Source organism: Lissotriton helveticus, chromosome 3_1, assembly GCF_964261635.1.
Source record: "Lissotriton helveticus chromosome 3_1, aLisHel1.1, whole genome shotgun sequence".
Lineage (NCBI taxonomy): Eukaryota > Metazoa > Chordata > Amphibia > Caudata > Salamandridae > Lissotriton > Lissotriton helveticus.
The window spans coordinates 528,803,168-528,820,723 of NC_136061.1; positions in this window are offsets into that span (position 1 = coordinate 528,803,168).

Genomic DNA, 17,556 nt, shown 5'->3' on the forward strand with positions numbered 1-17,556 from the left:
GGCAGTGACTAAGATCTTGGACATGTAGCTTTGTCGTCGTCCCTGTAAGCGTAAGCAAAGTGGCCAGAACCGGCATATACCAGTACAGAGTAGGGAAGTACAGAATTTGCCCAGAGCTCTGGCTGTGGTTTAGTTCTGGAATGGACAAGGGAGTCATTCATGTGTGTGTCTGTGTTTTAGTGTCTGCGCCACCTGGCACACAATCGACAATGATGCAATGTAGCATGCACCCGGAGGGCGGGCTCGCATGAACAGAGAAAGGAAAGAGAATAAGCTGCTCAGGGTCTTGGCTCATACGTGCCAAGTTTTGTGTGAATCTGTATTGCCACATCATGAGCCACATGCCTACTCACAGCATGACTTCAGCCAGGCATGAACTCTACATCTGTGACCACCCTATACTTACCGTAGGCCTACACTCACGTGGCCGCACACCTTCAACGGCCAACATCAGTGTGACATTGTCAGGATTGTGGACATGCACAGAAAAACATGACAATGGTGTGCTGTAGGAATGCAAGTGATTCAACTGCGCAGCGCACACAAGTAAATAGGCTTGGAGGGAGGGAGGATTATCTGTGAGGCAATGTAACACGCAGTGATACCGCACATTTGCCACATGCAAGGCATGTCAAACATGAATCCCAAAGTCGCACACATCTCACCCCACCCCCAACAAGCCACATCACATTGCCTGAATGCAAGCAGATGACAAACTAACATTAGGTTTGAAAGCTTTTTTGTCTGAATTATCAGGCGGGAGCACATCTATTGGTTACACATAATAACCCTCAGCAACTGACTTCTACCCTATTCTGCTTAATGTCCATTTCCTTAGTAACAGTTCATGGAACATTCAACTAAACTGACAGGTTACAATGCCCGGAAAATTAAGGGCCTTATTTATGAAGGCCTTGCGTCGCCGGTGCGTCACTTTTAACATGGGAAAAAGTGACGCACCGGTGGCGCAAGGCTTTCATAAATGAGGCCCCAAGTGTCCTAAACTACACTTTAAATGAACATCTTTCAAACTACACATTTGTGCTGTATTTTCAACCAACTATCTAAAAATATGCGGCATCATTCAACTATACCTTTGTATAGACTTAAAAAAAGCCTAATTAATAACATCAATAATCATCTTAATAAATACACATATTACTGTACAGACTCTTTTTAAATCAACATTTAAGTACAATGAAACAAACTCCAATACACATCTCTACATTTAATATTGTATTTCAAACAACACACTTTTAGAATAATGTTAAATTTATTTAAAATAAACCTCACAAATTTATAACTCACCTTGCAAATAAATTTGTTGAATGAAAAATCTCACACTCAGGAGAGGATTTTCATTTACACACTATCAATATAATGCACCAGACTCAACAAGGTAAACCCAGTAATGGCAAGGTGTCCCTCTCTTTCTCCACACATAATATACACATAAGCAACAAATACCACTGCTTCCTAGAGTTTTTCAAATTGTAAAATACATTTCTATTGGTTCCACATAATAACCCTTAGCAACTGCCTTCTTCACCCTTTCTGCTTAATCCCAGTTTCCACAGTAACAGTTCATGGAACATTCAACTTAACTGACAGGTCACAGGTTCACCATATTTTAAAGTTCACCACACAATGTTGCAAATGCAAACAGCAGGTGTGGTCGCTTTGCAAAACATGACATTATCATTTCTACTGTAACTTTCAATTTTTTTTTACTAACCAATAAGAAACATGCTTTTTAAAGAAAGTAAAATGAACCCTATTTTTGAATGTACAAACTTCTTAAACAGCCAATCAATTCTCTACTTTCTAAAAAACAGCATCTTCTCCACCATTTTACATACCTCTCATTCTACCAACTGACTACCTCAGCAACAGACAACTTTCATTACCTACTGTCATCCCTTCAAGATGCTTTCAGTGTGGATTGTTGGGCACAGCTATGTTTTCTGGTGCAAAAGGTATGCTGAACGCACAGGTATTGACAAAGACCTAGCTTTGCAAAATGTAGACATTAAATGGATTGGACAGAGAGTATTATATTGCCATCAATTGATGCCTTTGGTTAAAACCTTTCTCCATCTCCAACCCCCTGACTTCATGATTGTGCACTGTGGTGGCAATGACCTAGGCACATTGACTGGGGTTGGTCTGGAAATGCTAATGAAGGACACCTTTGCAGAATTGATGTTGCCTTTCCCCAAAACTGTCTTTGAATACTCTAACATATACCAAAGACAGAAATGGAACTGGTCCAATCAATGTTGTCCTCAGATTGAAAAAGCTAGAAAAAATGTCAATAAAGCTGTTTCTGCTTACCTCAGAGACCATAGGATTGGCTCCATCTATAACAACAATATACTTTTCCAAATGGATGGCATCTACAGAAGTGATGGAGTATGCTTCACTGATCAAGGCAACAGAGTGTTTCTCAGCAACATGAAACGCTGAAACATCCACAATTACATGTAGCTACAACAATCTCCCAATGAGAACAAGGACTCCTTTTAGAGCCAACCAATAACCCTACATATAACCAAGCTTTTAAAAAAAAATCTTAATTATTTATGCTATGAGCTGCACACCCATCGCGTTCACACTGGGGAGCCATGCTTGGAGTTGCGCACCCATCGCATTCACACTCGGGGGCCACCATGAGCGCTGCGCTTGGGTCCCAACTCCGAGCTCCAAAATTTCCATTAATTTATATTTGCCTTGGGGACCCCATCCCCTGGGGCATCCCCAAATGTTTTTTTTTTCAAAGGAGAGGGGCTGAGAGGCCCCCCTTTGGGACCATTTTTGACCCCAGGGACCCCATCCCCGGGGTGTGGCCACTCGTTGGGGACCGTGGGGGTAACCCCAATGCCCCCACGGTCCTGCTGGCTCCCAACCTCCTACGGGAGTCCCCGGGATTTGAGGGTCCGCAACGGACACCTGAATTTCAATTTTAAGTGCACTGGGGAGGTGGTGGTCCCTGGGGCGTGTGGGGGCTCTTCCCCAAACATATAATTTTTATTTTAAAACAGAGCACAGGGGAGATAATGGTCCCTGGGGCTGCGGGGGAGACTTTGTCCTCCCGCAGTTCATTATCAAAGTCCCTGGGAGGTGGTGGTCTCCCGGGTCAGCATGTGTAGTTTGGGACCCCCATGCATTTTCGTTGTTTCAGTCCCGGGTAGGTGGCGGGCCCTGGCTCTGCAGGTGGCCCCCATTGGCCCCCACAAATTATTTGCAGAGTGCCCCCAGGATCTGGCCCACCCGGGGGCTTTAAAAAACAAAGCACGGAAAGCCACGTTTTAAAAAATTTTTTATTTTCACGGCAGGAGTCGCACACCCAGAGCGACTTCAAGTTTTTTTACAAAATAAAAATAATGTATGGGAGGGCCTGGGGTCCTGGTGGAACTCCTTGAGCAGGCCCAGGGGGTTCAGTACAAAAAGGGGAACCAATTTAGGACAATATTTAGCGGGGTCCAGTGTACATGTCCAGTCAAACATGAAGCACAGGGGGTACAAAGTTCCCCGAGAGTATTAAAAATAGGGGAGGAAGAGAAAGGATGGAGTGTGCAAACCCGAGCGGGTAGAGTCAGGGAGCGGAAGGCACCCTTGTTAGAACTCAGAGGCCTCACACACCCAGCGAGCTAGATGTCAAGCTTCATCATTGGCCTCTTGCTCCTCGTCAGGCTGGCGCTGCAATGCCTGATGGGCGCCTAAAAGACGCTCTTTGTCGGAGATCTTCAGTTCAAGCCAACGGTTGTGTGCGTGTGAGGGGGAATAAAGGGGTGTAGTCATGTGGGGAAGGTGATATTAAAAAAGGTGAACCAATTCACAAGGATTTTTATTGGCGTGACAGATTCCCTTGGTTAAAAAGGTGGGAGGGGAGATAGAGACTGTAAGGGGCACAGTGGAACTACCTCGACCCTCTGATCAGGTCGACATGTTTCTTGCTTAATAACGCAATTCCTCAGGACCTAAAATACAAAGTACTACACAGTGAAAAAATAACAAAGGTGGTAAAGAATGGAAGAAGATCAATACAACCTCTCTGGGTCTTCCGCTCCCTGACTCCACCCGCTCGGGTTTGCACACTCCATCCTTTCTCTTCCTCCCCTATTTTTAATACTCTCGGGGAACTTTGTACCCCCTGTGCTTCAGGCCCAGGGGGTCACAATGTTCCTACCCTGCCCCCTATTCTTCTTTTTCATCCTTTTTTCCACAATTATCATCTGACTCAGTAACTGAGTCACGAAATGGCTGCCAACACTTCCTGGTTTGGAGTGTTGGCACCCAATCAGAGTATAACTGGTGCCCGGGAGGGTGCACAAACCCTCCTCGGTGCTCAGATAATGAAACTTTCTTTTTCTAATTTCTCAGCAACTACTGAACGGATTTACACCATTTAACAAAAAGGGCTCTTTCTGAAGCAAGGGTTGCCAAATGTGATGTAATTCTGTTCAGCTGTTTGAAATGTAGCTTTGTCTAAAGTTTCCTATGAAATTTAATATGGGGAAAACGCATTTTTGGAACCCCTTTTTCTCAGCCCCCACTTGACGAATCACCCCTAAACTTTCAAGACAGAACCTGATCAAAGAGTTTGGGAAAAGAAAGAAAGCTTTCCCCAAGGAAACTGGGTCCTAACTATAAATACCTACTGGCAACCACCAGTAGGTAATATATATTTGTATATATAGGTTAAGGTGGAGTTATATGTAGCTCTTATAATAATTTACATAAATGAATTGAGTGTATATATTTACTTCATTCTGGGACATGTAAACACAAACGCAAATCAGCCTATGCACTTCAGCTCTGATGACCTTGATTCAATATATTAAACCCCTCTGTAAGTCCCTACCTCCCTTTACTATACCCAGACTTTTAAAAAAAATGGCATCCCTTTACCTGTGCCCACCCCTAAATCCTAACCCCTTATCCCTTTATCCCCCTTTATCCCTTCTTGCCATGGGAACTTGACAACTCCGTACCACCTTTTACATCCTCCTGCCCCATAACTTGACAAATCTGACCTTCCTTTACCCTTAAACACCCCTGAAGTTTAAAAAAAATATTGTCATCCTTTACCTGCACCTGCCCCAGAACACTAAAAGCCCTTCATCTCCCTTTACCTCTTCCCACCTCTGAATGCTAAAAAATGCTTACCTCTCTACACCTCTACCCACCCCTTAGCACTGGAATCACCCTTCTTCCCTTTAACTCTACCCATCCCTGAACTGAACACCAATCCCTTGACCCTTAAATCTCCCTTTTCTGTAAAAATGACATTAGTGATATGTAATTTGAAAAAAATGCTTACTTGTGTGGTAAAGTACAGCATTGGTCTGCGTGGTACTTACCAGTGCTCAGCCACCCTCCACGCACTAAATCCCGGAAGATACGCCGACTGCGCAAGATCCGTGACGACCACAACCCATGGGCAGTTCTCGTGCAGACTCTGCCGCAGATCCTTCACCATCGACAAGGCTCCCACAGCCATCGAAGGGCCACCTGATGCATGCACTGCTGAAACCCTGACCTGCATCCTCCTCAATGTGTGCTCCCTGCACTGACACGCCATCGAAATCTGGGACCTGATCGACACCTTCTCGCCCGATGTCGCCTTCTTCATGGAAATCTGGACGAACGCCACCTCTGGCCCTGACATCGCGAAGGCCATCCCCAATGGTCACAAGATCCAGAGAAAGGACCGCCCACACCGCCCAGGAGGCGGACTCGTCATCCCACACAAGACCCCTCTCCAACTCCCCACATCCAGCATGAATGACCCTCACTCCAACACAGAACACCTCCACTTTCAGATCCAGAACAGCCCCTGGACCATGCTATGTGACACCTTCATCTACAGACCACCCAGATCTCACACCCAGCCAGCAACCACCATCGCCGAGCTTGCCACACCCCACGCTATTACATCCACATCCTACATCCTTCTTGGGGACCTGAACTTCCACCTCGACAACAGCAACAACCTTGACTCCACGACTCTCCTCGACAACCTAGCCAACCTAGGAGTGAAGCAGCTCGTCAAAATGCCTACCCACAAAGCGGGTCACACCCTCGACCCAATCTTCGTGGGAGGATCAAACATGCGGTTCAGCCACACCACCCAGCCCATCTAGACGGACCACCACTGCATCCATTTCACGGTCCTTCAACAACACCACACCACCCAAGCCTGCCCCAGCCTGCCACAACAGAACTGGAGCAAGGTCACAGAGGAACACCTCTACTCCATCCTCCTCCAAGACCCTACCAGCATCACGACTGACACCAACTCCGCAGCCAGGCAATTTCACAGATTGGGTCTCCTGCTGCACCGACAAGCTTGCGCCCCTACCGGACCCCGCCAAACAACACCCTTTAAAAGCCGCTTGGTTCACCACTGACCTTCAAGAAGCCAGAAGCTCCTGGAGATGCCTAGAGAAAACCTGGTGAAACCAGAAAACTACGGGAGCACGGAACAGCCACAAGAGCGCCCTGAAGGAATACCAGAAACTCCAAATGGACCTTCATATGAGACAAAATCCAGGTCAATATGACCAATGTCAAGGAACTGTTCAACGTCATTCAGCATCTCGCAAAACCCACCTGCGAAGTCACAGACGTCACACCCTCCAAGGAATTCTGCGACAATCTCTGCTCCTACTTCCATCTTAAGATCAAGGCCCTCTATGACAACTTCAGCGAACAATCACTGGACAGCGCCCCCCCTACCTACTGCTGCCGATAAACCTACCATCATGTCCTGGAACCCCACGATCATCGAGTACATCACCACGACCATGAAGAAAATGCACTCAGGAGCCCCAACAGCCCCTTCCAACCGCACATCTTCCACAGGGCCAACGCTGCCATTGCACCCGAATTAGGACAGATGATCAACACCTCCCTCAGAGACGGCATCTGCCCCAACGACTGGAATTGGGAGGAGGTGAAACGCCTCCTTAAGAAACCAACGGCCGACCCTATGGACCTGAAAAGCTACTGGCCCATCTCTCTCTCCCCATTCGCAGCCAAAGTCACTGAGAGACTCGTGAACGCCCAGCTGACCACCTTCATCGAAGAAAACTCCATACTAGACACCTCTCAGTCTGGCATCTGCAGCAACCTCAGCACCGAGACCACCCTCCTCACCGCCAATGATGACATCCATATGCTACTAGACCAGGGACACACCACGGCCCTCATCCTCTTAGACCTCTCCGCAGCCTACAAAACCATCTCACATCACACGCTTGCAGCCAGACTCCATGACACTGGGATACCTGGAGCCGCCGTCGAATGGATCATCGCTCAGCTTGATGCTCTTCAACATCTACATGGCCCCATTCACCGCCATCGACAGACAGAATGGGCTCAGCATCGTTTCCTATGCCGATGACACCCAGCTCATCCTCTCATTCACAAAGGATCCCGAAGACACCAAACTCTGCTTCCAGGAGGGAATGAAGGACCTGGCAGCCTGGATGAAGGACAGCTGCTTGAAGCTCAACTCAGAGAAGACTGAGGTCCTCCTCCTGGGAACCTGCACCTCTGCTTGGGACAACACCTGGTGGCCCTCCGCCCTCGGGAACCCTCCAACCCTGACAGACCACGCTCAGAATCTCGGCATCATCCTTGTCTCCTCCCTCTCCACGAACCGCCAGATGAATGCCATTGCGTCCACCGGCTTCAACTGCCTTCACATCCTCCGTAAGATCTTCAAATGGATCCTCCCAAATGCAGAAAGACTGTCACGCACTCATAACCAGCAGACTGGACTATGGAAACGCCCTCTATGCAGGAATCAACAGAACTCTTCTACACAAACTCCAAACCATCCAGAACGCCACAGCCAGACTTGTCCTCTGGACACCGCATCACAAGCACATGACCCATCACCTACGAGGCCTCCACTGGCTCCTTGTCGAGAAGAGGGTCACCTTCAAACTCCTCACCCACGCCAACAAATCCCTCAACAACATCGGTCCCAAATACTTCAATGACAGAGTATCCTTCCACGTGCCCAAGAAGAACATCCACTCCTTCGACCTCACTCTGGCAGAGGTCCCCCGCATCTGCCGAAACAGAACCGGCGGAGTGCTTTCTCCTACATTGCAGCCAAGACCTGGAACGAGCTCCTTGTGAACATCAGATGCTCCCCAACTCTGCACACTTTCAGGAAGGACCTCAAGGCCTGGCTCTTCGACTGATCCGGAGCCGCTTCCCCCCCACCCTCCAGCGCCTTGAGACCCTCATGGGTGAGTAGCGTGCTTCACTACCCCTGATTGATTGATCGATTGATTGATTGAGTGCTTTACTGACATGTGCTCTAAAGTCTTGCATAGTAAACACTGCATGGTAAACGTTACTTGGCAATATGACAATTACCTGCTGCATATTGGTGAAAACATTTACTGCTAAAAAAGGCACACTCATAATCCTGGGGTTCATATGCTTCATTTTCATTTAAGAGGCTAACAACAATACTTGATACATGCTAGTCACATACATCTGATCACAATATAGGTATTACAATAGTGTTTAATTTGTGGCAGCGTTTGCTAGTGCGTAGCTCTGGCATTTTTTGGACAGTCTACCATATGGTGGAACTGTCAATATATTTTTTAGCAGCGCTCATGAACAACATTTACTTAATAACAACCATTTGCAATTCAATCAGTCTCGCCTTTGGGACCTTATATGTATTTAGCTATGCAGCACATTAGCCTGGGTGCTGAAACATCTACTGTTCTTTAACGTGGAGGGAAAGTTAGCACCAAACTGTGTTACAAGCCAGGTATGGGAACAGATGGAGAGAAATATTGCCTTTAAGCTGGAAATGGTATAGTCCAAAGCTCTGTTTTAATATAAAATCAGGACCTTTGGTGGTCATATCAATGAAAATACCAGATTCGAAAATATTATTGTCTACGGGTGCTCATGGAAGACAATTTCTTAGGACTGGAATCTAGAGAATGCTACAGTGATTCTGGTAGTTTACTGACGTCTGCTGGTTGTTTTCTATCAAGAAAGTTAAATAGAGGCAGTTGACAGAAAAATTAGAAAAAGGAAGTCCCTCAAAAGAAAGCAATTCTGGTATTTTATTGACCTCTACTGGTCATTTTCTATCAAGACAGTTAAATAGAGGCAGTTGAACAGAAAAAAGTCCCTAAGCAGAAGCAGACAAGTCCTAGGGCTGATCTCCAGAGCCCACGAAGTACATACACATATAAGTATATTCTAAAGTATAAACTGCAAACACCAGATTGCAAACCATTTAAAAAAGCTGAATTGAAAAGCAAACTCACATGTGTGACATCTGCAGGTGGTATTGGTAATATAGCGAATATCACTTTCAATAAAAGTCACTAGTTCTAATGTGATTGGTAAAAAACACAGGTCGCAGAATGGTGGCAGATAGCTGGAGTTATTGAATGTGTCACACTTAAGAGTGCCATTGTTGCAGGCAGTGGTGTGCGGCATAGTAGCGGACCTTATCCTATATCACATGTATATGTAATAAGCAACTGCATTTTACTTACTATTTTGAATAAGCAACAGGCCTGATTTAGAGTCTGGCAGATGGGATACTATGCCACAAACATATCTGAGGTCCCATTCGAGATATCACAAGTGCCATATGATATAAAGCACTTGTAATCCAGTGTACCAGATATCCGTCATGCTTGTGATGCAGTATCCCCTCTTTAGACGTCTACATCAGGCCCAAAACCGAGCACTTTGAAATGCTGATGTGCTCATTGAGGAGATAGAGAAAATGTAAAGCACATGTACAAATCGGTAATAACAGTACTAAGTGAATGAGGTAGAAGGCTATGGAAGGAGCAAACAAAGATGAAGCACAGAATTATGGAAGATGCTGAATGAGAGGAAACAAGAGCACATTTTTGATACCAAGAACATTTAAATTAGAGAAGGAAACACAGTGTGAAATTACTCTTGACAATCAAACACAATACATGAAAGTAGGACTGCACTCTTTGAGCAGATTTACAACTATCTGAACAATGACTAAAGACACAAAGTCAAGGAAGTGGAAGATCTTACGTTTTTACTCCGAATCCCTCTGGAGCCCACACCTTTGGCTAATTCCCTTTTTACAGTAGACCATCAGTCTCCTTACTACAACACCCAAAAATGGCAAGACACAAAGGAATGGACAAAGGCTGCTCTAGTCAAAACATGTATAAACTAAAATCCAATCAGGTTTGGGGATAGACCCCCCTAGTAACCTATGAGATAGGCTTTTTTTGCAATTCAAGTCAGTGAGGTTCTTTGCATAAGTGTTGTCCATTTTGGAGGTTTAACTAGATTCTGTTCACATGTACACAAAATAACTCAGCCCTGAATGTTGCAGAGCAAAAAAAATCAACACATTGTAAAATAAGTTACTGATGCCATAGTTAAGCAATTGCACTGTCTTATTGGAAAAGGTAACAAGAGATACAAAATGGCATCTTGACATTGCAACCATGCACCATTGGTTTCCCTTGATGATATGTAATTGTGACTTTATTGATATCATACCCTACACGAAAAGCATTGTAATTGAAGAATATATTTCCGAAGTTACATGTTATGCACTCTTTGACAGCAGCATTTCCTTGGGCAGTGATTAGGTCCCATTGCTTCTTCATTGCAATAAGACAGCCTGGACCTCCTCTGTGTCACAGAATCGTGGCTTAATTAGTCTTCTATGCCTGATTTGGTGGCGGCGTTGCCCCCTAATTTTACTGCCATTCATGCTAATTGACCTAAGAATATGAGGGGGGGAACGTAGCTTTCCTTTTCAATGGTGCACTGAAAACTGGAAACCTATGCTCTAAATGTATTGAAGGCACAGATATACTGGGAGTCAAGTTTTGCTCCCCCACAGACTGCGCGGTATTCCTCCTAGTCTACCGCCCACCGAACACCCCAACTAGGTTTATGGAGCCTTTTATTAAATTAGTTCACGATCTTCGTACTCGTTATGAAGGATTGGTGGTGCTAGGGGATTTTAATTTTCACTGGGAAGTAACCCCGAAGGACGGCCAGGCAAAGCATTTAGAAGAGGTTCTAACCTCCTTGGGACTCAGCCATTAGATCTGGTCTGGTCATCCCGATCACTGACTGGTCCCATAGTCATCTCTCCGTGCGCCTGGTCAGACCATTATTTATTTGAGGTCCAATATCCACTCTCCACAGGAAGGTCTAATGCCAAGCCTGAATGGAAAACATTACGTAGTTGGAGGCAGGTCAAAGCAACCGACCTGACAGCCATCTTATTGCATCCTGATAACCATTCACTCGTGAAGGATGACCTGGAGATTGAGAGCGCTACCTTGCTGTCTAAGCTTAGGGATGCCTTCGAGGTGTTGGCACCAGCACATAAAATCAAACTGGTAGACAAGGGTAAGGGGACACCCTGGTTTAATAATGCAGTCAGGGAACAAAAACAAGCTCTTTGCCAATGTGAGAGAGCGTGGCGCAAATCTCATGAACCCAGTGCCCTTTCCGCCTATGTACGAAAGTTCGCTGCATACAAAAAAGCCAACCGATTACGGAAGTCCGAAATCTATGAGGCTACAATCGCGGAGGCTGCTAACCCGCAGAAATAAGTGTTCAGGGTCCTAAACGATTTGAGGATGGTTAGGGTGCAAAATTCGACCTTTAGTCAAAAGGATTGCCATGATTTCCAAACCTTTTTTCTGTGCAAGATTTGATGACAGAAATCAGTCACACCCCGAACCTTCTCTGTTCAATGAAGCCTCCTCATCCTCCCCATAGGCTGACGACAAACTTTTTGACTAGTTTTCCCTTCCTTACCAAGGAGCTTCTGTCCATCCTGGTGGAACGCGTGAAATCAGGCTCTCCAGCCGATCCATGCCCTCCTAAAATGTTTAAGTTAGCATGGCCGGGTATGGAGGATAAAGTGCTGGCCCTTCTGAACCGCTCTTTGGAAACGGGGTTTGTGCCCTCTAATTTTAAGTAAGCCTGGGTGATTTCGCTTCTAAAGAAACCAGGCGCAGATCCTAAAAACTTAAAGAACTTTAGGCCAATTTCCCAGTTGCCTTTTTTGGCAAAATTTCTAGAACAGCATGCTCTACATTCTCTTACATGCCAGCTAGAGTCTAATCATCTCCTCGAGTCCAATCAGGCTGGGTTCAGAGCCCATCACAGCACGGAATTGGTCATGCTTTCCGTGCTGGATGACCTGAGACTCAGGGTTGATAGCAAAATTCTGTGTGCTATGGTATTACTGGACTTATTCGCTGCGTTTGATACCGTTGATCATGGCCAATTATTATCGTGGATTATGGATATAGGGATCCAGGGCACGGCTCTGGCCTGGCTGACCTCCTTCCTTAAGGACCGCTCCCAGCGTGTCCAATTAGCAGATCTGGTGTCCTACCCAGCAACGCTGACATGTGGAGTGCCCCAGGGTTCAGCTCTATCACATCTGCTCTTTAATATCTATTTCCAGCCCCTGATAGCAGCACTGAACCAGATGGACTGCAGGGTTCAAAATTATGCTGACGATACTCAAATCCTGATCCAGATTGACCACTCACCTAGGGCTCACCTGAGAATGCAAGATATTCTCAAGTTCACCATCAACTGGATGTCGGCTAATTCATTAAAAATAAACCCCGACAAAACTGAAGTCCTAGCGGTCACAACAGCGTTAAATCCCTGGAGTGATCTGTTTTGGCCATCAGAATTGGGGCCCTTTCTGGAACCCACTGTGGCTGTAAAAAGTCTTGGTATCAAAGGTCATGGTTCTGACACAGCAGGTGTTGGCTGTGGCCAGAACCTGTGTCAGTTTGCTGCGTCAGCTTCGGGAATTGCCTTCACTGCTGTCGTTTTCCACTCTTAGACTGGCGGTTTCAGCTTTAATTCTGTCACTTCTCGATTATGGTAACTCTCTATACTATGGTTTACAAAAAAAACTCCTGGCTAGGCTCCAGGTTGTAATGAACGACGCTGCCAGATTAATTTTCAAAAAACCCAGGCGAACCCATGTTACGCCCCTACTACAGGACCTACATTGGCTTTCGATCACTCAGAGAACTAAATTCAAAAGCCTCTGTATTGCGCACAAGGCCATTCACGGCTCAGCCCCTAGCTATATTAAGGACTGATTGATTAACTATTCGCCGAGTAGGACTCTTCGGTCAGCTGATGCCTGTAACTTGGTCTGCCCCCAGTTTAACCTCGCGTCCATGGGTGGTAGAGCTTTCTCTACCACTATCCCTCAGGCAGGGAACAGCCTCCCAGTTAAACTACGGAAGGAAACTAATCTCCTACCCTTTAGGAAGAAATTGAAGACTGTGCTTTTCTTGGAGGCATGGGGGCCCCTCTGAGCAGGGTTTATGCTTCCCTCACTGGTGTTGGACGTCCACTGATAGCGCTTAGATACCCCTGGGTGATAATGCGCTTTACAAATTCATATTAACATAACATAACATAGCAGAACTCCTCAATTTCCCACTATTGTGTTTTCCAGTGGATAGCCAAGTACCACACTAACTTATGACTATGATTCAGTAGGCTTATTTTACAACGATACAAACTTCTACCATTAGCATGCCAGTAGAATTGTGCTAATAAAGTAGCAGGAATAGGTTTGCAGAAGCAGGGATTGAGTGAAGAGAAAAAGACAAATTTTTGATACACAAATACAGTGACAGAATCTGAAGAAGTAGTGAGAATAATTGATAAAAGCCATGGGACTGATTCACCATGATTGTGTGATGTGAGTTAACTTACTCTCAAGGTATTCCTGGAACTCAGTACTAATCCAGACATACTCCAAGAGCAAGTCACAGCAAAGTCATTGTGGATGGGACTCAGTGTAAATATTTGTTTAATATGTGTATGTTCAATATTTTTATTTTAATAAACACATGAGTTCATACAATCAGTCCACAAAACGTTGCAGTTGAGTTCATTCAATATAAGTGTACGAATATAGGCATTAAGCATGGTAAGCGAATATCCTTAGCTGATACCATGATTTAAGGGCAACAAACATATAGATAGTCTTCTGTTTGTAGCTGCTGAATAATTGTGTGTAATTGTTACAGAAACTAACTAAAAAACTGGTTGCGGAAAATTATCTGGATGTACGCTATTAACTGGAGATGAAAATAGCATTGTTGGTAGCAGAATTATGGTATCTGAACGCAGCAATTCTTTGAATAAATTGTTGCTACAACACATAATGCCTGTTCATGGTTATATTTGTATATGTGTAATATTACATTACCACATGTGTAAGGTGGTATGGGCAGATTGTATGAAGAAACATATTTATTATATAAAATTATGCAAAATATTATATGGCTAAAGTGTCAAAGAGCTTAAATAAACAGATGCACTGATGCTACAGAGAGGAAGCTATTACATGCCAGGGCCTTACCCTTCCCGACCCTTGAGTGTCATATCCAAGCTTCCCAAGACCAGGCTCTAACTACACAGGGGGAGCAAGGGTGTGTGAGGTGTGAGGACCGGACAAACACGATGGACCCAGAGTAATGCGGTTACCAGTAAGCTGCTTAAATATTACTTTCTCATCTGCTTCCTCGTGCAGAAATGAGGATGTCCCGTAAATGGCGTATTTGTCAAACAAGTACTGCCAGACCAAGGGTTTTCTGACGTGACAAAAACTCACGCCTTCTATGAACCTCAGACGGCATCACTGAGGACAGCACCCCGGGGCTCGGAGGGGGAGGCCTTGGCCACAGGTACCTGAGGAGGATGAGCTCCCTTGGGTAGGCCAAGGGTGTTGTTTCATTTTAGGTGGGTAGTAGGGTGTCACGGTGGGATGAGCACACCCGTCCTATATGTAAGGAGTTGGACAAGGGGGTGTCTGAGGAGGTGCTGGCTTTGTGTTAAAAAATCTGATTTAAATATAATTCACACTGCAGTGGGGGCATTGTGGCACCAGAGAGCAATATGCCAGGTGCAGCACTGCCCGTTGAGGGGCCAGTGATGCTAGAGCAATGAAAGCAAATATTGCGTGGCCTCAGCCTAGGTAGACACACTCCAGGGCAGGTGCCAGGGAGGGCCCTATGTGGGTGGGGCAAGAGAGAAAGGAACAGAGAGGGATAAAGCGGTGGCATCTGTGGGTGACAGCAACAGTAATGGGAGTGACATACTATGGGCGTTGGATCTCGTGCCTTCATGCTGCCTCGCACTACTCCCGGAGCGCCCCTGCCCCGCCTCAGCCTACGCTTCATGAGTGGAATGCAGGCTAATCCCTTGCATTCCCACAATATGCACAAGTTATTGTTCCCGTGCCGGAAGCCGGTATGCAATCAAAGAGGGCTCGAGGCATTATTTCACGCAATGCATTCACAATTTTTGAAAGGTGCACATGGGCAATGGTCGACCCTCGCTCACCTAGAGGGCTCTGTGGATGCAGTAACCTATCTGCAAACACCCTAAATCTACAGGACGTGCAGAGGCACTGGCCAATCTAACAAGCATTTGCAATGCAATAGGACTCGCATTTACGTGAGACCTATTGCATATTGCATTACGGACAATGGGGGGAGGGCACGGACAATGGCAGTTCAGGCAGGGGGGTGAAGGGGGCACAAAGAAGTGCTCACAATCCACGTACTGTGTAACACTCGTAGTAAAAGGGCCAGTAACCATGGGAGGTGACAAATGGCGATATAGCCGTCATAAGGAGGGACTAACACGCCTCAAAATGAATCAGAAGACAGCATTTACGAAGGACAAAGACACACGCCAATGAAAAAGATGGGTGAGAGTGGGTGGAGCTTCCACAAAGCTTCCACTCCATACTGAATAATGCATGCCTCACAAAGCATGAGCACTGCCGCTTTAGGCTCGACCTAAAATACTAATAAATGAACAGGTCCAGGTCACATTTAAAGTGTTCGGTGACCAGGCATAGTCAAGTTGTCACACTGTATTGTGTGATGGTTATTATTTGGGAATGCTGGCAGGAACAGTGGATAGTGTCAACCTCAGTGGCCTTCTTAAAAATTCCTAGAGCCCTGGCACAAACATTTTTGCAAATTAAGTTCTCTATTATGATGTTTATTTTTAATCCAAACTGTGAATTTACAAGATTCCGACCAATTGTTTTGCAGGACTTCAAGTCAACTCAAAGGCTTTGGTCCTGAGGAGGACTGAAGTTGCAAATAAGTCTGTGAACCAATGGCATACATTGTCAACTTACCTGAAGTATCATGGTGGTTTTCAATTTACCATGCACGCCCACGTATAGAAGTCATTGGACTTTCTAATATTTTTGCTCTCTTTAATGAACTGTTTTTCATTAACTGACACATCCATAATTACTTTCTGGTGCGTCAGACTCCTTAACTGTCCTTGGTCCTGCTGATGACCACAGTGTTCAATAAGAATCAAAAAGTCAGTAGTAGGTGTTAGTGGCAAACCAAATATTATTGTGTTACTTATGGACATTTTAAAGTCATGATTAAACACCTTAAGGTCAATATTTGACCCTCCTTCTTTGTACATATATTTGTTTATATTTCACTAAGTGCACATAGGAGCATTTCGCATCGCTATCTGTGTGGTAAGTTTGTGATTTTCCTCAATTATTTTACCACAAGCCTATTCAGTATTTCTTAATGGCAAAGTGTTATTGATGTATCCTCTTTTTTGTGGGAATCATTTGATCCTGCTGTTTTGAGAGTGTATAAGACATATGTGGAACATATTAGAGGAATCATGGTGGTTTCAGGACTTGCTGCTGGGATGGTAGAGGTTTAGAAGATTTTTTGGCACATGCATCAATATACAATAAAACTGGTGACCATAGGTCTAAGCGTTTCATCACCATACGTCAAGGGTAAACCAAAGTGGTATCCAATCTGTGATTATGGCAAAAAGCATGCCGCCAAGGTTTGTATGAAATTTTTTGGGAATCTTTCCAACTAATAGTGATTTGCTGAAAAGCAAATGCTAACAACAAATCAATAACTTGACATTGAAAGTAACATTCTCCCAAACGGAAGAAAGGCTGCCCAAGAAAATATGTTTAAAGGAGAATGAAAACCTGGTACCAAAAATCAAATTATTTAAGACCATACTTGTAGCCAAAAAGTATAAACAGAGGGACAAGAAAATAGCATATGGAACAAATCAGCCTTTGGTGTCGTGCATGTTCAACATGAATCTGGTACAGTCAGATATCTTTTGTTCGAAGTAGCTGGTGTAAGTAAGAGTCTATGTAGACAAATAACAATATTTGCGTTGTATTGGCTGCCCTAGATGATCTGCGTAGTTTATTCCATATTTTCCCCCAAAGGGATACTGGCCAATCCGATGCGAAAACACATGCCTCTTCTTTTCTGGACTTTTGTCTATCTACATAGGAACCCTGCAAAAATCTATAAATAATAGATGCTTTGGGTACTGATTTTAATAAAGTATGAAGTAGTGGTGAAGGATCTAAGTTTGCAGGAGCATCATGTGTAGTGGGAAGTTGAGTATACACATCCAGAACCGTCTTCTTGAGCAAGTCGTATTTAAGGATGA